We start from the raw sequence: 20,975 nt of genomic DNA on the forward strand, positions 1-20,975 counted from the left end.
AGTGCGCCATCTAGAACGAGGGACAGTACTATTATCTAAAAATTATATCGAAATAGACAGGCAAAGATGGCGCTCGTACTGCTTCCATGTTTACAATGCAATGCAACACCAGACGCGAGAGCCTCTTTCTCTTTCCATGACATTTGAAAAGTATGTAATGGTGTCTTTTGTATGTACAACGTTGTGTGAACAAGCCACGAGAGTGGCGAAACGCGTCACGGCGGGTCTATGATGTAATAAACCCCCTTTACTTTTGGATCTGAGTCTGCTATTTCTGTGCACATGCCCCTGAGAGCTCGAGTGGAACTTCGTTTCTTCGAACATATTGTTAGCCGGTTTTGCTCCGCCGGTCTCGAGCCACCCCCTAAAAGATTGAGGACACCAGGAAGGAGGATCTTGGCTTGATATATATATATATATATATATATATATATATATATATATATATATATATATATATATATATATATATATATATATATATATATATATATATATATTCACTGAAAAAATCATAGGTTTCATGCACGTTATAGTTAGGAATTGGCATTTTAAAAGCCTTAGAAATTCACTGAAAAAACCATAGGTTTCAGGGGCGTTATAGTTAGCTGGACATTTCCCTCGTACAAAACCCTAGAAATTCCCCCGTTATAGTTAGTTCAGCTAACTATAACTCGCCCCCCCGCAATGCACTGCTGATGACGTCACATATTACATCACTCATGACATGGTCAGTGACATCACTGATGACATCTCAAATGACATCACTGATGATGTCATTCATGTAATCATTTGATGCTTCTTGTCACACCCTAAAATAACCTTTGCGGGGGCGCAAGTTATAGTTAGCTGAACTAACTATAACGGGGGAATTTCTAGGGTTTTGTATGAGGGAAATGTCCAGCTAACTATAACACCCCTGAAACCTATGTTTTTTTCAGTGAATTTCTAAGGTTTTTTAAATGTCAATTCCTAACTATAACGTGCATGAAACCTATGGTTTTTTCAGTGAATTTTAAAGGTTTTTTAAATGCTAATTCCTAGCTATAACTTTTCTCTAAAGCTATGATGCTTAATGATTTTCATTGGATTTCTAAATTTTTCTATTTCAGTGTGTCAATTCCTTTAATTATGTTTTTTAAAAATATTTTTTATCACCCTTTTTTAACTTATTTTTTCAATTCATTCTTTTAAAATTAAAAAAATATGATTTGTTTTTAATGTTTTTTTTTATTGTAATTTAATTTTATTTTTTTTATATTTGTTAAAATATTTTGTAAACTATATTTTCAATACTTTATTATTATTTTTTTTCATTTTTGGGGGGATTCGCGCACCCTATGCGCACCTTTCTCGATCCCTGCGCGAAAGCATCCGCGTACGGTATGTGTTGGGTATGTGTTTGGTGCGCAATTGCAATGCTACCGGTACGCGACTCCAAGCCTATACGCGACACGTACGATGCACGTTACGCGACGCTTCCGCGATACGTCATGTGCGTGTATGACACCATGGGTGCACGAATCCCGCAAAATATTTTACATTTTAAAAAACATATATATATGTATTTCATGTGAATGTTAATTGAAGACAAACTCTAAACTACTCATAAAAGTAATATATTTTTACTTCTAATCCTATACTCCTTTTAAATTCAATTTCGCGGATGCGCGCTGGGTGCGTGCTGCCTATGCGCACGGTGCGCGGATCCCATGTGACCTGAAAAAAAGAGATTTGATTTGTTCATTACACTTCCTATTCTAACTATTTAAAGGCCCCACCCATTTCAATCATTCTTCTTTGACCTTCTTTGGAGGAGCATCTATTTGCAGAGAAGAAGCTTTTTTGGACTAAGTTTACACTTAGCTCAAACGTTTTTTTTCAAACAATGGCTTCAGGGCAGCAGGCATCTCCAGGATCTCCTCATTTATCTGAGGATGATTTTTTGGAAGAACCACCACGCCCACCAAGATAGTCATCTGTGTTGTGGAAATTTTTCAACTTTCCTGAGGGGCAAACGAAAACCAATGCCACCTTAGTAACCTGCAAGATCTGCCAGAGAGTGCTGTCCCGTGGGGATCCGAACAAAAAATATTCCTGCGGAACAGCAAGTATGATGAAGCATCTGAGGACCCTCCATCCAGTGAACCTTGCTCGGGAGGAATGCCGCTGAATGAGAGTTGTTCCTGCTCCATCAGATCCATCCCAGCCAAGCACTTTAAGGGTGGATCCTTCTGTGCAAAATGTGGACATCCGTCCACAGTTTCAAAACCTGAAAGTACTCTGCATAAAATGCAATGCTGTTTTATGCTATGGAGAGCAGTCAATCGATCTTAACCGCAGAAAGCAAGAGAGTCATCATTGCTAGTTTTTTTTCCCCCCTGAAGTTCATTGTTTTGTTCCTCCAGTTCTGTTTTTTCTTTTTTTTTTTCAAGGAAAACCCAAAAAATGTAAAAATTGTTCAAAGAACCAAAAAAAAATATAAAAGAAAAAAGAAGAAAAAAAAAGTTCTTCTAAGAACTAACTTTCCTGGTTTAAAAAAAGAGCTATATTTGTTTGTTAGTGTGTGAAATTTTAGATGAATGTATGTGTAGTATGTAATTGACTGAATGAATGCATAAGTTGCATATGGTGAATGTATTAAGTGCAGAACTATGAGGAAGTGCTGCAGCATCACACAGTAACCTCTTTAACTGCAGTGTGCTGTAGTACTTCCGAAGCACAGGGATGCAACATATGTACATAAATATGTTGCAAATCTATGCTTCTCTCTGCACGGCTGCTTAAACTGCAGCCATGTGGTGACACAGGCACCCTTGCACCATGGTGCAAGGATATCTGTGTCATGTGCTGTTTGTTTTTGTGCAGGAAGACACACCTTCCTGCACAAAAACAATCAGAAAACGCATTTTTCTCCTTCAATGTATGCTGAACATTTTAGCATGCATTGACGACTAAAAAATGAGGAGAAATGAAAACAATTCTCCTTGTTGTGCTTTCCTACGCCAATTGGAGAATGGTGCAGCATTCACACACATATCGAGATTTATGATTTCTGATAAATCTGGAGATGTGTCTTGTTCTATGAGTATTCAGTGCAATCACGCACAACAACACTTATAGAATACCCTTTCAACGCAAAGTGGTGTGTATGATGAGGTTGTATTTACATGGAGTAGAAAAAGTACACAGAGTGCCTTTTCCTCTCTTTGTAAATATGAAAGAGTGTCTTGCGCAATAACTATGTTACAAAAAGTGACATATTTCTGTTTTTAAAATTGCTTGCGAATGATAGAAGTTAAGCACAGAGTTTTGTCTGCAAAGATGCTCAAAGAAGAATGATTGAAATGATTGCGGTCCTTCAACAGGTACAATGGGAAATATTATGAACCACTCAAATCTGTTTTTTTGGACGTCACATGATATCCGATAACAGAGAGATTTCCAAACTACATAGGTATAAACAGAGTGTTTTTAAAAACGTGTTCAAACTTTGTAGCTTCTTGCAGATCTGCCCATTCTGCATATTAATACTTAGTTAAAGTTACCTTCACAGTCAGAGAAATTAAAAATGGTACACATTTTTTTCAGATGTTTTTTTGTAATGTAAATTGAGGTAAATTGCTTATTTTAGAATTAGGATCTGTGAAAGAAAAGAAAAAATAGTTATAACATGTAATAATACATTTTTTACAACACAGCATAATTTAAACAAAGTAATTTGTTTACCTTTTTTGCTGTTCTCAGAATATATTGAATTTCACTAGAAATAGTGATTTCAATCGTACTCATCACTTAACAGCGGGCAAAAAAAAAAACAATCAAAAAGATTGTTTAAAAAAACCCAACATGCTATTCTCAGTAAAATACCAGAAAATACAAATCACACATATATGAAATGCTTATGTCTAACAAAATTTTATAACTTTAACTTATAAAAACTGTAAATGTTGTCCCTTTAAAATATTCACCAAGTCAATGAGCACGAAAAGTGCATAATTCAAACATATACCTTTCCTTGAGGCTAAATGGTATTTTTGCACTCCTTTTTATGTAAATTGTCCAATGGTAATCCTATTAAATTATAATAATAAATTCCTGAGAGTGAATTATCTTCCTAAAACTTTGACTTTAAAAATATTAGGTAGGAATTTGGTATTCCCTAGGCAAACGTTGTTTGAAAACCAACTGGCAATCATTACAAAGTGTCCAGCCTTTGTCACATTTTAGATTTAGGCATTGTAATGTAATGTCCAGATGTTGTGGAAGGACCATCATGGAAATTTATTGCAATTGCTACAAAAGTCCTTCCTGATATTGATAGTTGTGTTGTTACAAATTGCTTTATTAAAGTATCCAATTTTCTTCCATAAGCTGTACAACGTTGCATCATTAAAATTATGTATTGTCCATATTTTGTTAAAAATAATGTGGATAACATTTCTGATTTACATTGGCTACACTCCATGTTTTGATTTGCACCTTTAACTAATTTATTGAAAGACGCTAATTTACAGTCTGGAAATGTTAAATACAGAAATCTTTCAGTGTCTACATTAGTGGTACATGTATACATGCAATTTTCACAATGATGTTCCCATTTGTAAGAAAGGCCAAAAATATTTTCTCTTTCACACCTTCATTTTCAAAAATGGTAAGCATATACATTAAAAATTCCTGAGCATCTTGTTGGATATTTTGTGTAAATTGTGTAGAACCAGAACACACATCCAAAATATTACGAACATCTGAAACAGATTGTATTTTACTTGTATCTGTTGTCAATTTTTCATAAACAGAATGCAACAGAGAACAAAATCTTTTTTGCCGATTCTGCATAATTTGTTCTTGCAAACCTTCAAGATAAAAAACAACATTGACCACTACATTAGCATAGCAGTTGACACCTGAACTATTTTCAAACTGATAACCAACAATCTCTTCAATAGTGTCCTTTTTCTTTTTACTTGCAATCACAACATTATCTTGTTCTTTTCCCTTCTCTACACCTTCAGTACAGATATTCTCAAACCTTCTTTTTCGACCAACCACACGCTTTTTAAATACAGGATATTGACCTAAATTGGGAGCATACGCCCTTCTTAACCTATTATACTCTTTTACACAGTTTGCATCTGCAGTAACCTTTGTCTCATCAAAATCAATCAAAAACAAACCAGATAATGTTCTGACTCGCGACAAAGCAACATATGCCATACCCTCTTTAAATACGGTAGATCCAATGTTCACCAATGCACTGTCTACACTTAATCCTTGAGATTTATGAATAGTCACTGCATATGCCGGAGAAAATGGGAATTGTTTTCTACGGACATATAAATCTTTAATAAGCAAAAAACGAACTGAACAACTACCAATTTCTTTAACTTCTTCAATCTGATCACATTTTATTGTTAAAAATTCAATTCCTTCTTTTTTCTGATAATTAACAAAATCCACCACTTTACACATTGCTCCATTAACTAAACCTTTTTCTACATCCAAATTACGCCTTAAAATTACTACACAGTTTACACATGCACATAGTGTCTTTTCTAAACCAAATGTTTTAGATATTTTTTTCTAAAGAATCCAGTTTTGTTTTCAACTTTCCCGTCAAAATAATAGTGATTCCTTCATGCTTTATTTTATCGATGGCTTCCATTTTTATAATTTCTTCATTTTCCAGTTTCAATAGTTCTTCGTTGAATATGGAACACTCGCGCAGTGTTGGCATTAAGTAGATCACTGATTTATTTTCTGCAATTTTCATGTACACTTTCTCAGGAAGTACATTTTCATTTGGAAACAAATTGCAAAGTAATCAACTCTCCAAAGCTTGTTTGCCATGTTCTGTCAGAATTCCAATTCTTATACCTTGAAGAATACTTCCATATTCAGCATCATTTGCCTGTCGCATATTTGTTGTCAGTTCTTTGTATTCAAAATAAGTCCAAATGTTCACGTTACCAACACTACCAAGAGACTTTCTGGTATCTTCATGTGCAAGTGTTTTAAATACTGGTTGTCCTTTTACCGGAGTCAGTTGCACTAGATCTCCAAAAACTATGAAGTGTTTTCCTCCAAATAACACGTCATACTCTGATTTAGGAATTTGCTGCATTCTTAAATGCACAAAGGCAAGCATCAATTTTGAGACCATGCTTACCTCATCAATAATGAGAAGTTTCATTTTCTTCAGGACTCTTGAAACTTCACAACAAGCTTCTCCAGATAACTTGCGGTATTCCAATTTGTTCTCATGCTCTACTGGTAGCATTAGTAAACGATGTAAAGTAATTCCTTTAATGTTATGTGCTGCCAACCCAGTTGGAGCAGTGACAACACAAGACAAATGCGACTCAGTTGTTTTCTGCAGATAACTTGTAATTACTTTAATTAAGAAACTTTTTCCTGTTCCAGCTTGACCACTCACATACATTCGGATACGTTGAAATGATATACATGAGCACCCTTTCTTTTCATGAAGTAATCCATGGTCAATCTGCTCTTTAACTTGTTGATATATTTGTTTCTGTTCAACATTTAGTTGTTCTTCCAAGTTTCCTAACTGTATTACATTTTCTTAAGCTTGATACATTGCTGTTTCCACCTCATTCATGGCAGTCGCTGCTTCATTTTCAACAATTGGTTGTCCTAGTGGATCTTGACTCAGTGCAGCAGAACTTTGACCGCCTTGAGAACTGTCTCTAGCAATCTCAGCTGCAATTGTAGCTTCTTGATCAATTTCATCATTCAACATTTCCACCTAATTTGCAAAAGCACTGCATTGTATGGTATCTTTACAAGCATTAAATGAATCTTCATAGCTCTGAAAATCTCCAAGTAATTCCAGTTCTGAACGCCACGGTTTGAACATTTGCAAAAGGGCTAAATAGTAAAATTCCCTTTTGTCAGCAGTGTCGCAACTCAGTTTCCTGTGATTAATTAAATTTCCTTTCCTTTTTTTCACCAGACATCCTTCGGAACCAATCACTGCATATTTTCCATCATTGATGTTCTCTGTAGTATTCCGTTTAAAAGTGTAGTTTAACAGCACTTCATAGAGACACATGTTCTCAAGATGATGACTTCTGTTTGGGTAATATGTGTCCAACATATTCGTTTTCAAAATATCTGTACTTTCTGGTTCTTTTTCTGCTAAATATTCAATTTCTTGAACAGATTTCAGTACCCGATTTCGCATTGCTGTAAGACCTAGACTCACCCAAATGGTTCTTCTACTTTTGGAAAATAGACTTGCAGATGATAACCGATCTGAGCATTCATATGCTCCAATTTCACGATGCGATAACATTTTCAAACTGAAACTGAATAATTTCTTACTTAGAGTCTTCTCGTGAGAAATCTCTTCCCACATTTCTTTCAATTCCGTCTTTTCTGATTTAGTAATGTAGGACGTTACATATCGAGCAACAGCAATGGAATTGTCCGCAACATACTGAATATCCATGTTAGCGTTCCACATGGATAAAATAACTGGATTGTAGTCATTTATGTATTTTGATTCTTCGCTTCTTCTTAAGTTGTGTGTATTTTTTGGAGACTTTCTTGTGATGGTATGTCGCATAGCTGACATAAAACTGTTCACTCTTCCTTTGGATAATACAGGACGTGGAAATCCAAAACGACAATTGGTATAGAACTTATCCTTTGACTTGTTCTTTCATCAACAGTATTTTCCACACCTATGGCTTTGGAATCGTAAGACTTGTTGTTTTAAGTTTTTATCTTCTCTGCTACTGGGTACAGGACATGTGGCATAATCTTCAATGAAAGACAAAACAGTTTCATCTGAATCTGTTCCAAATTTGGGGGCTTCCTTGATCCATAACAACATATGTATATGAGGAGCACCACTTGCTTGATACTCCTTTCTCCAAAAGAAATCCACAACTTCTCCAAGAGGAGGATTCTTTTTATTGCAGATGAAAGACATCATAGCTTCAAATCTATGAATGAAATATCTGCATACATTAACAGGATCCAAAGAGTACAATTCTCTAGATGTCTTGTATTCAATATTTTTTATATTGGAATTTGCCTCTAGAAGAAATTCAAGTAAATCATCCCAAGCATACTCAGCACAGCTTAGTGGAACAAACCATGTAGGAGTTCCCAAGTTCCGTAGCATACATTTCAGTTCTCCATGACGACGGTACCAATATTCATTAGTCCCACGCTGACATGCCATCAGATTAATCAACTGAGATTCTAAATGATCATCTCTCTGATGCACTTTATCCATAAAATCCTTTGCAGTTACATTTTGCAGATGCATTCCAGTTTTTAAAATGTGATTTACTGCATATGAAAGTCCAGACAAGTCACTTTCAAACAGAGGATGAAACATATAAGGTATACATTGTCGCAATCTTGGATCTTCTGCATATCATCTTGTTGTCCGATATTCAGATGCAGGAATCTGCACAGGCCGTTCAGCATATCGTCCACCTTTTCCTGTTGGAAACAACTGCGGGAAACAACGAGCTTCCAAGCTCTCTTCCCATACACTCATGGGACTTCCTCTTCCTTTTTTCATTTGGAACAACTCAATCGTATTCCCCATCACCTCTTTGGAATGAAGTGGATGTACACTGTAATGTTCATAGATTTCTTCACATCTGGACATGTCCACTTTTTCAATTTGTCCACTTAATGTTTCAGTATCTTCTGCTAAATCTATTTCTTCTTCTCCTACAAACACATTTCTATAGTACTCATTATTTTTTATCAGATACAATGATGCCTTTTGCAGTTTTCTAACATCCACTAACTCTTGCCAGATTTTCTTATTTTTAGTAGGAACACCATTAACTAGAATGACTAGTGGTTCATTTTCTGCATGGTCTACACCAATAGTTTCAATATTTTTCTTTAAATCTAACGGTAAATACACAACTCTTCTTTCAATCCTCTTTGTAACTCTGATGGAGGTAATTTACCTGTTTTAGGGTCCATACGAACAATAGCCTGAAACGGGTGCACACATGGAATGAGAATAGACTCATACGTATTTAAATCTATCAGCTCTGGAGGAATAGCTACCAACGCTAGATTATTATGAACAGCTCTAGCAGGCATTTTATTCTCATCTAATTTGTTATAACAATATTTGCAAATACGCTGCTCAGATCCCAAATCAAAACAATCCTCTACCAACAAATAAGTTGCAAATTCCTTCCACTTATCATTATCTTCTATTTCACTTTTTAAATGCAGATTGACACCCCTAGTCTGATTTTTATAGTGACTTTGTCGACAACAAATACAAGAAACATTTGGTCTTTCACCTGAAATTACCTTAAACTTTGTGATTTTATCCTCAAAATTTTTGTAATCACAGGTTCTACATTGTCTTCAACATTTTGTTCTACTAATGTGTCAGTTTCTGCACTCTCTTGCTGAGGACCAAAGTAACAAAACTCAATATCATCACAAACCTTCTTCACATCTGATACTGACCCACGCAAAAGAGCACTGTTCAACTCATTTAACTTTAGGGCTGGACTTTTTGCATAATACAATCTTCTCACTAACTTCCGCATTTGAGTATGATGTACTGCCAACATCCTGAAATGGTGAAAAACACTTTGACAAACTTTCCTAGAAAGACAAGCCAGAGAATGACCTTGCAAACCAGTATTTTTTCTCACTCTAGAGTCTAGTCCTTGCAACACCTTAATCTTTTGTTTAACACTTTTTTTACTATATGCTCGTAAAAAACTACATAATTTATCAATAGATTCTTGTCGTACACTACAAATACTACTGCAATCCAAAGTGTACACAGGGTGTTTAGGACGTCTCCCTAGAACTTCATCAGCTATCACTTCTTCTGCATTTCTTTCAACCATTTTCTCTTTGTCAATAGGACAACCATCTCTAATCTCATAACCTCGACCACTGGTGTCAACTACATACAATCATTTTTTGCTCTGTAAATAACTCTCTTCATTAAAGAAAGGCTCTGAACTGGAACTGTGTTTCCATTCTCCCAAAAAAACATCACACATTTTTTTTCTATTAATTACTCTTTTTCTCCTACTTTTGGCCTTCATTAAATGGATTGGTTTATCTAGTGATCGAATTCTGTTTAATACTACAATGGTTTCAATATGCTTCTTCTTTTTATAAAATAGAGCTCTCTTTTTATATTTCTTCACATCTTTCAGCAAATTATGTACTACTCTCTTGTAAAATATTTTTTTGCGTAATTCCTTATACTGATTTTGCCTTCTTTTATCATACTTTGTCTCTTTTGACTGTCCATTTGCTTTTTTGTTTTTCCTCTTATTTTTAATTTTTTTTCTAGTTGAAGCATTCTCAGAGGTTTCAGCATTCTGTACATTCTGTTTGGTCCTACAAACATTTTTAATAAATTGCTTTGTGATCTTACCAGAAGATTTTTCTTTTTAGCCACATTATCTTGTTCATTCAATACTCGTGGTTTATGTTTCTTCAAGTAATTCTCTTGTCTCTGTTCATTTCTTTTTCTTTTTTTTCTGGCATGATTTCTCTATTTTAACGGTGAAAAACAGTATCTGTAAAAAAGAATCACAAATAAATGTATATTAATAACTTTCAAATTAATACTATTCTATGACTGTACAAACACATTTTATATAAATACTGACTAAGAAACTATAGCCCTGAAGCACAAGTGTGACGATGGTTAAAACACTACATGCATAGTGCATACTACTTTGAAGCAGTTCATGTCCTAAAGCCTGCCTCACTAAAAGACTACATGCTAACTGACTGAATGATTACAGTACTATAAGGAGAGACACTGGGTGAGTGACAGGGTGTTTGCTAGAAGTGTATAGATACTGACTGGGATATTGATGGTGTGAAAGACAAGTGTGCAGGTGATTAGAGACCTACATGCATAGTGGATACGTGTTTGAATCCATCCATATGTTAAGGCCTGTCTCAGTCCAATAGTACTTGGATACTGACTGAATGTTTTGAGTATTGCAAGGAGAGTGCCAGGATGAATTTATAAGTATTTGTATTTTGGTGCAGTAAATACATTAGTACATGGTGCTGAATAAGTCACTGGAGTAGTATAAGGGGAGTGACAGGGTGTTTGCGGGAACTGTATGAATACTGTCTGGGATATTGAAGGTGTGAAAGACAAGTGTGTAGGTGGCTACAGACCTACATGCATAGTGGATAGACATTTAAAACAGTCCATAGAGTAATACTTGGATCATTGCAAAACTACCTGAGTACTGACTGAATCATTAGAGTAATACAAACAGAGTGACTGGGTGAATCTTTTAAGTTTTTGGGTTCTAGTGCAGTGAATAGATTAGTACTTAGTGCCAAATGAGTCAGTGGAGGTGTGCAATTGAAGTGACAGAGTGTTTATTGGAGTTTATAGATACTGACTGGGAACTTGAAGGTCTGAAAGACAATTATGTTGGTACTTAGAGACCTCCATGCATAGTGGAAACACGTTTGAATCAATCCATGAGCTAAGGCCTGCCTCACTCCATTAGTACTTGGGTACTGACTGAATGATTAGACTATTCCAAGAAGCATGCCTGGGTGAATTTATAAGTGTTTCAGTTTTGGCGCAGTGAATGCATTACTACATGGTGCTGAATAAGTCCCTGGAACAGTGCAAGGGGAGGGACAGGGTGTTTGCTGGAAGTACATGGATACTGACTGGGGAATTCAAGCTGTTAAAGACAAGTGTATAGTATGTTAGAAGACTGCATGCATACTGCATAGACATTTGAAGCAGTCCATGTGGTAATGCATGGTTCACTACATGAGTACCTGGGAACTGACTGAATCATTAGACTACTGCTAGGAGAGTGCCTGGGTAAAACTTTTAAGTTTTTCAGTTTTGGCGCAGTGAATAGATTAGTACATGGTACTGGATCAGTCACTGGATGAGTGCAAGATGAGTGACAGGGTGTTTATTGAAGTATATAGATACTGACTAGTTAATTAAAGAAGTGAAAGACAAGTGTGTAGGTGACTAGAGGCCTGCATGCATACTGGATAGACGTTTAAACAGTCCATAAGCTAAGACCTGACACTGCATGATTACTTGGGTACTGACTGAATCATTACACTACTGCAAGGAGAGTGCCTGGGTTATTCTTTTTAAGTTTTTGTGTTTTGGTGCAGTGAATAGATTACTACATAGTGCCAGATGAGTCAGTAGAGGTGTGCAAGTGGACTGAAAGAGTGCTTACTGGACTTTATAGATACTGACTAGTTAATTAAACAAGTGAAAGACAAGTGTGTAGGTGACTAGAGGCCTGCATGCATACTGGACAGACGTTTGAATCAATCCATGTGCTAAGGCCTGCCTCACTCCATTAGCACTTAGGTACTGAGTGAATGATTAGACTATTGCAAGAAGAGTGCCTGGGTGAATTTATAAGTGTTTCAGTTTTGGCGCAGTGAATGCCTTACTACATGGTGCTGAATAAGTCACTGGAAGAGTGCTAGAGGAGTGACAGGGTGTTTGCTGGAAGTACATGCAGACTGACTGGGGAATTCAAGCTGTTAAAGATAAGTGTATAGTAGGTTAGACGCCTGCATGCATACTGGATAGACCTTTGAAGCAGTCCATGTGGTAATGCACAGTTCACTGCATGAGTACCTGCGTACTGACTGAATCATTAAACTACTGGTAGGAGACTGCCAGGATGAAACTTTTAAGTTTTTCGAGTTTTTGGCGCAGTGACTAGATTAGTACATGGTACTGGATCAGTCACTGGAGGAGTGCAAGATGAGTGACAGGGTATTTATTGAAGTATATAGATACTGACTAGTTAATTAAATAAGTCAAAGACAAGTGTGTAGGTGACTAGAGGCCTGCATGCAAAGTGGATAGACGTTTAAACAGTCCATGAGCTAAGACCGTAGACACTGCATGATTACCTGGGTACTGACTGAACCATTACACTACTGCAAGGAGAGTACCTGGGTTAATCTTTTTAAGTTTTTGTGTTTTGGTGCAGTGAATAGATTACTACATAGTGCCAGATGAGTCAGTAGAGGTGTGGAAGTGGACTGAAAGAGTGTTTACTGGAGTTTATAGATACTGACTAGTTAATTGAAAAAGTGAAAGACAAATGTGTAGGTGACTAGAGGCCTGCATGCATACTGGACAGACGTTTGAAGCACTCCATGGCCTAAGGTGTGGGTCACTGCATGAGTACCTGGGTACTGACTGAATCATTAGAGTACTGCAAGGAGAGTGCCTGGATAAATCTTTTAAGTTTTTGGGTTTTGGCGCAGTGAATAGATTAGTACATGCTGCTGAATGAGTCACTGGAGGTGTGCAAGGGGAGTGACAGGGTGTTTATTGGAGTATATAGATACTGACTGGGCAAATGAAGGTGTGAAAGACAATTGTGTAGGTGGATAGAGGCCTGCATGCATAGTGGATAGACATTTGAAGTAGTCCATGTGCTAAGTCCGGGTTCACAACATAAGTACCTGGGTACTGACTGAATCATTAGAGAAGTACAAGGAGAGTGCCTCAGTGAATTTATAAGTGTTCGGCTTTTGGCGCAGTAAATGGATTAGTACATAGTGCTGAATGGGTCTCTGGAGAAGAGTAAGGGGAGTGACAGGGTGTTTGCGGAAACTGTATAAATACTGACTGGGATATTGAAGGTGTGAAAGACAAGTGTGTAGGTGGTTCGAGGCCTGCATGCATACTAGACAGACATTTGAAGCAGTCCATTATCTAATGCCTGTGTCACTGCATGAGTACCTGAGTACTTACTGAATCATTAGAGTACTGCAAGTATAGTGCCTGCATGAATCTTTTAAGTTTTTGGGTTTTGGCGCAGTGAATAGATTAGTACATGGTGCTGGATGAATCACTGGAGGTGTGCAAGGGGAGTGACAGGATGTTTATTAGAGTATATAGATACTGACTGGGCAATTGAAGGTGTGAAAGACAATTGTATAGGTGATTTGAGGCAAGCATGCATAGTGGATAGACGTTTGAAGTAGTCCATGTGCTAAGTCCGGGTTCACTACATAAGTACCTGGGTACTAACTGAATCATTAGAGTACTACAAGGAGAGGGCCTCGGTGAATTTATAAATGGTTGGGTTTTGGTGCAGTCAATAGATTAGTACATGGTGCTGAATGAGTCACTAGAGGAGTGCAAGGGGAGTGACAGGATGTTTGCTGGAAGTGTATGGATAATGACTGGTGAATTGCAGGTTGAAAGACAAGTGTGTAAATGGTTAGAGGACTACGTGCATAGTGGATAGGGGTTTGAAGCAGTCCATGTGCTAAGGCCTGGTCACTGAATGAGCACTTGGGTACTGCCTGAATGATTAGAGTACTGCAAGGACACTGCCTGGGTGAATTTATAAGTGTTTGTGTTTTGGCACACTGAAAGGATTAGTACATGGTGCTGAATGGATCAGTACAGTAGTACAAAGGCAGTGACAGGGTGTTTCCTGGAAGTGTATGGATATTGACTGGGGTATTGAAGGTGTGAAAGACAAGTGTGTAGGTGGTTAGAGGACTACGTGCATAGTGGATAGGCGTTTGAAGCAGTTCATGTGCTAAGGCCTGGCTCACTGTATGAGTACTTGGGTACTGACTGAATGATTGAGTACTGCAAGGAAAGTGCCTGGGTGAATTTATAAGTGGTTGGGTTTTGGCGCAGTGAATGAATTAGTACATGGTGCTGAATGGGTACAAGGGGAGTGACAGGGTGTTTGCTGGAAGTGTATGGATACTGACTGTGGAATTAAAGGTGTGAACCAGAACTGTGTAGATGGTTAGAGGACTGCATGCATAGTGGATAAGCGTTTCAATCAATGCATGTGCTAAGGCCTGCCTCATTCCGTTACTACTTGGATAATAACTGACTGTTTATAGTATTGAAAGGACAGTTACTGGGTGAATACATAAGCAATGACTGCCTTCTAATTCTACCAAAACTTGAGAACAGGAAAGGTTTTTAAGCAGTTATGTGGATGCAAATATATGAAGTACCCAAATGCTTCTCTCACAGTGGTTCCCAAATGCACACAGACTCACAGTGTGATTCTAGACAAGCAAAACTATCCCTAGAAGTTTACCAAAACTCATTCACTACTCTGGAAGGGGTAAGGGGATTGCACACAATCTACATATTTCAGTACTGCACTTTAGTGCATAAGCAATGACTGTCTTCTAATGCTACTAAAATTTGACAACATGACCGGTTTTAAAACAGTTATCTGTCAGCAAATACACGATGTTACCAAATGCTTCTCTCACAATCCTTACCCAAATGCACACAGACTCACAGTGTGTTTTAGACAAGCAACACTATACTAGGAGTTTACCAAAACTCATTCACTACTCTGGAAGGGGTAAGGGTACTGCACACAATCTACATATTTCAGTACTGCACTTTAGTGTCAAAGCCTGACTCATTTTATCAATACATAAGCAATGACTGGCTTCTAATGCTACTAAAACTTGACAACATGACAGCTTTTAAAACAGTTATCTGGCAGCAAATACATGATGTTACCAAATGCTTCTCTCACAGTGGTTCCCAAATGCACACAGACTCACAGTGTGATTCTAGACAAGCAACACTATCCCTAGGAGTTTCCCAAAACTCATTCACTACTGTGGAAGGGGTAAGGGGACTGCACACAATCTACATATTTCAGTACTGCACTTTAGTGTCAAAGCCTGACTCATTTTATCAATGCATAAGCAAAGACTGGCTTCTAATGCTACTAAAACTTGACAACATGACAGGTTTTAAAACAGTTATCTGTCAGCAAATACACGATGTTACCAAATGCTTCTCTCACAATGCTTACCCAAATACACACAGACTCACAGTGTGATTGTAGACAGTCATCTATCCCTTGTACAAAATACATTTACTAGTCTACAAGATCTAAGGTGACTGCACACATTACAGAAAATGTTCTACTACACATTAGTACCAAAATGCTTCTCTCAAATGATTCCTAAATGCACACAGACTCACTGTGTGATTCTAGACAAACAACACTATCCCTTGCACTATACCAAAACACATTTCTTAATCTACGATTACTACATTTTAGTTTAGAAACATGACTCATTTTGCAAATTCATAAACAATGACTGGTTTCTAATTCTACCAAAACATAAAAACAGCACACTTATCTGTCTGCAAACACATGAAAAACACAAATGCTTATCACAGAATGGTGTCTACATGCACACACACTGTCAATAAGATTGTAGACAAAAAAAGTACTCCCTGCACTTAAGCAGGAGAAATACATTAGTCTGATTAAAATCAAAATAGACCACATACATCCCCTCACAATTAAATAACTCACCTTTCAAGTTGTTTTGTAGATTAAGAAGTATATCAGTCACACACCAGATTTTCTTATACAGAATCTCTGCACTGTGCACCTGTCAGCAAAACCAAAGAATGGCAAAGTTTCCCTCTCATTTTCCACACATATACATGTAAACATCAAATTACATTTCTTCCCACATTAATTCAAAAGCTAACACACATTTCTATTGGTTAAACATTTCAACCCTTTCCAAATGACATAAATTTGAACCCTAGCCCCAATCTGCCTTCTGCCTGTTACCATAGAATCAGGTCATGGAACACTGAACTGAGCACACAGGTCACAAGTTCAGCACACAATGTTGCTAATCAAAACAGCAAGTGTGCTTGACTGTTCAACATATCAGCTTATCATATATAATGTTCCTTTCAATCAGTTTTTGTTAACCAATAAGAATCATGCATTTAAAAAACAGAAACATGCACCCTACCTTTCAGTGTAGAAGGTTGTCAAACAACCAATGATTTCTTGTCTTTTTTCAAAACTGCATCTTAGCCATTTTTTAAAAATCTTACTTTTCAAACTGCCATTTCATTTACAGAGACCATCTGAGTGCATCCAGACCTCCCTTCAAGATGCTTAGAGTGTGGATTGTGGGACACAGCTATATTTTCTGGAGCCAAAGGTATGCAGAAAATAAAGGCATTCACAAAGACCTAGGTTTGCTAAATGTAGACATTAAATGGATTGGACAGAGAGGGTTGAAGTGGTACCAATTGATGCCATTGGTAAAATCCTTTATGCATATCCAACACCCTGACCTCATAATAGTGCACTGTGGTGGCAATGACCTAGGCACTTTGACTGGGGTAGGTCTGGAAATGCTTATGAAGGACACCTTTGCAGAATTGATTTCACTTTTTCCCAAAACTGCCTTTGTGTATTCTAACATATGCCAAAGGCAGAAATGGAACTGGTCCAATCATTTTTGTCCACAGATTGAGAAAGTTAGGAAACATGTGAATAAATCTGTTTCTGCTTTTCTCCGAGACTATAGAATGGGGTCCATTTACAATACCAATCTGCGCTTTCATATGCAAGAGATGTATGGACAGATGGAGTACACTTTACTGATGAAGGAAACAGAGTCTTCCTCAACAACTTTAGACTCTGTATAGGTACTTACTTATAAGTACCAAAAAACTCTCAATGAACACAACGGCTCTTTTTAGAGCCACTCAAGAACGAAACACTTAAGCTTGATGTTTATCTCCCAAAAATTTCAGTTTTTTTTCCTTGGATCCACGCACCCAACGCTTTAGGAACCGCACACCCAACGCCAGAGAAATCGTGCACCCAACGCGTTAGGATGCGCGACTCCTAATTTTACAGTAAAAAAAAAATAGCCCCTATCACTAATTTTTATTATCCCCGGGACCCCATCCCCCGGGGTTTATTAAAAAACGTTGGGGACCATGGGGGGGAGCCCCAACGCCCCCACTGTCCCAGCCGGCTCCCCACGTCCTTTCGGGAGCCGGCATTGCTTTTCCACATGGGGAGCTGCTAACATGCAGCTCCACATGTGGAAAAGCAATATCGTTTGGATTTTGAAAGAGAGAGCAGGTTTCCCTGCTCTCTCTTTAAAAATCCTAACGAAGTTTGCTATGAGAGGGCGGGAGACTCCCGCCCTCTCATAGCAAACAACAGTGTCCTGGGGGTGGGCACCCCAGGACACTGTAGGAGCCGACCCTGGGGGGTGGCGGTCCCCAGGGCCCTCAAGGGCTCCAGGAGGGGGGCCGCGCAGCCCCCTCCCCCATTCATTTTTAAAGATTTTGCCCCCCGGGATTTTGCCCCCGGGGGCTAATTATTAACGAAGCCGGATCCGCGCACCATGCGCACATTTTGCCATTTAAAAAAAAAAAAAGGGGGCCCAAGGGGTCCTTCTGGGACCCCCTAAGCAACACTAGAGGGTCAGAGTATTTCTACCCTGCCCCCTTTACATCTTTCACACACTTATTTCCCTTACTTAATTAGCCTCGCTTCTACCGAGGCACAAAATGGCTGCCAACAGTTCCTGCTTTCGAATGTTGACAGACACTTGACAGCCAATTAGCATTCAGCGCGTGATTGGGAGGGTGCGTGCTTTGTTCGCAGAGGGTGCGCTCAGGGTGCGCATAGGGTGCGCGGATCCTTCGAGGCCATAGATATATCTATCTTTTTACTCTAATTTTCTCAGTAACTACTGAACGTATTTACACCATTTATGCAAAAGGCACGAGTCTGAACTGAAGACTACCTCTTTGCCAAATTTGGTGTCATTTCGTTCAGCAGTTCGGGCTGTAGCTGCGTCAATAGGTCCTATGGGAAATTGCATGGGGAAAACGTGTTTTGGGACCCCCCTTTTTTCTCAGCCCCCGCTTGACGAATCACCACAAAACTTTCAGGATAGGAGCAGACCGGAGCTGGTCAAAAAGTTTCAAAAATATCGCGAAGATTCATCAACCGGCGCCAGAGTTATTGGTAATAGAATGTTGCGGATTTCCTATGGAAAATAGGTCCTAACGTTAGAACACTCCGGGACAGGGTCTCAGAGGGGGCAAGATGGCCGCCGTGAGGTTGTGGTGAGAAGACGCTCCAGTCCTCTCTCCCCGATACACCTGATGGCTGTTGGATGAAGATTATATACCATATACCTCTCCTATGGATTTCACTGTTTGGATACAGGCAGGATTAACCAGCTTCTGGTCGAAATATCCCACGTCTAAAACTCAATTCGCCCAGCTGGTCCTAAGACTAATTAAGTGGGAGACCACGGTTCGGGGGCAATTGACTAGGATGCCGGCGCGATTGGCAAAAGCTATCAAAGATAAGGAGAAAGAGAAAGATAAAATAAACCTGCATTACGATGTACCAAAGAGCCAGCGAGAAGCGGATGAAAAAGGCATTAATGCAGATCCGAAAAGAGGCAGCAGCGATCAACCTCCGGGAATACAACAGCGAGGGTCAGGCGCAACACGGAAAGCAGTACCAGCTCAAAAGATGACGAAGAAAATCGAAAAGACGATCAAACCACGGCCGATGGAGAAAGCGGAGAATGCCGAGGTACAACAGAAAACAGACTTGGCGGTAGCAGAAAGCTCCGATCGACCCCGCTCCAGGCAAGTCCCGGAGCATCTCAGCAAGGATACTTTTACAACTGTAACTCAGGGTGAGAACAAGGCGAGAGACGCAACACTAAGGCAGTCTACCTTGATGGAAGTCTTCATAGCCAGGAAAAGTCCCCTTCTGCATGCTGAGCCGGACACCGAGCCTGACACCGAACAAACCGTGAGCGCGAACGTCCTCGAGGACGCAGCGGAGGCGTCCGTTGCTAGGCAACCCCGCGCTTCGATAGCAGCACTCGGCGGCAGCTACGGGGATGGCGAAGAAGGCAACGCAGGTGTTACAGAGTCTAAGGTACCATATCCTATATCCCCTAACAACAGTGAACTGAAAGCAATAATGGGGCCTAAAAAGAATTTAATATCGGATTCTACTAAGTGCTCATTTGCACTTGGGGCATCTGGAAGTACGGATATGTTAGAGGCACTTATACAATTAGAAGCTGAGATGGGAAGGAAAAGGGGCAAAGAAGCAAATAATGATCTTAACTCAGCAGAAAAAAACCCTATGTTGGTCACTGATATTAAAACCGTGGGCCCAGAGAAGAAAGAGGGAGCTTCAGCCGACGGGGAATGTTTTTTCTCACTGAATGAGGACACAGATATCTCCCAGTCAACTGACGACACCTCAGAAGAGGGGGAGTCAGATGGGGAAATAAGTTCTGGTTCAAACTCTTCTATGAAAGAGGCCACGCAGAAAAAGAGAAAGGCAAGGGGCAGGAGGTACGGCGGAAGACTCGAATCGCCTACAGCAGAGGGGAAGAAGTTAGACTGGGACTATTCTGCAACGTCGCAGTCTTATGTGGAGGAGGGTAAGCCCCTAGATAACACTCCTATAGCTGCACAGTATTTGGCCCCTTTTGATACGATCTGTACCACACTTAAACAGATGCAAGGGGAAGCAAGGTCGGAAAGTCGGAGGGCTAGACAAGCCACAAAGAAAATACATAATACCCTTAAGAAGGTCAATAAACTCTATGAAGGGGTTGCCCAGCGAGTAACTGGGGTGGAGGAGCGGACTGGAAAAATAGAGGATGACCTCGGGGGTCTGCAGGATTTCAAACAGGAGCAAGAAAAACTGACTAGTGACTTGCAATGGAAGCTGGAAGACTTCGAAAACCGTCAGAGGCGGAACAACATTCGCATTTTGGGGGTGGCGGAAGGGAAAGAGGGGGATGACATTATGAACTTTGTGGTTAACTTGTTGAGAGGAGCTTTCCCTGAATCACAGTGGGAATGGGAAAGAGAGATTCAACGAGCCCACAGATTCCCCTTCACTGTTAGAAAAAATCAAGGGGGCAAGGGCCAGGCAGGCCAACTCCCATTTCCAAGAGCCATTTTGATATATGTCGGGAACTTCCTGCTTAGGGAGGAAATTATAAATAAGGCTAGACCTGACAAGAAAAGAACATATGAGGGAACCACATTCTTCGCTAGACCAGATTTCTGCCACGTAACGGTAGAAAGAAGATGGGGACTCAGACAGCTT

Source organism: Triturus cristatus, chromosome 6 (genome assembly GCF_964204655.1).
Source record: "Triturus cristatus chromosome 6, aTriCri1.1, whole genome shotgun sequence".
In the NCBI taxonomy this organism is placed as follows: Eukaryota; Metazoa; Chordata; class Amphibia; order Caudata; family Salamandridae; genus Triturus; species Triturus cristatus.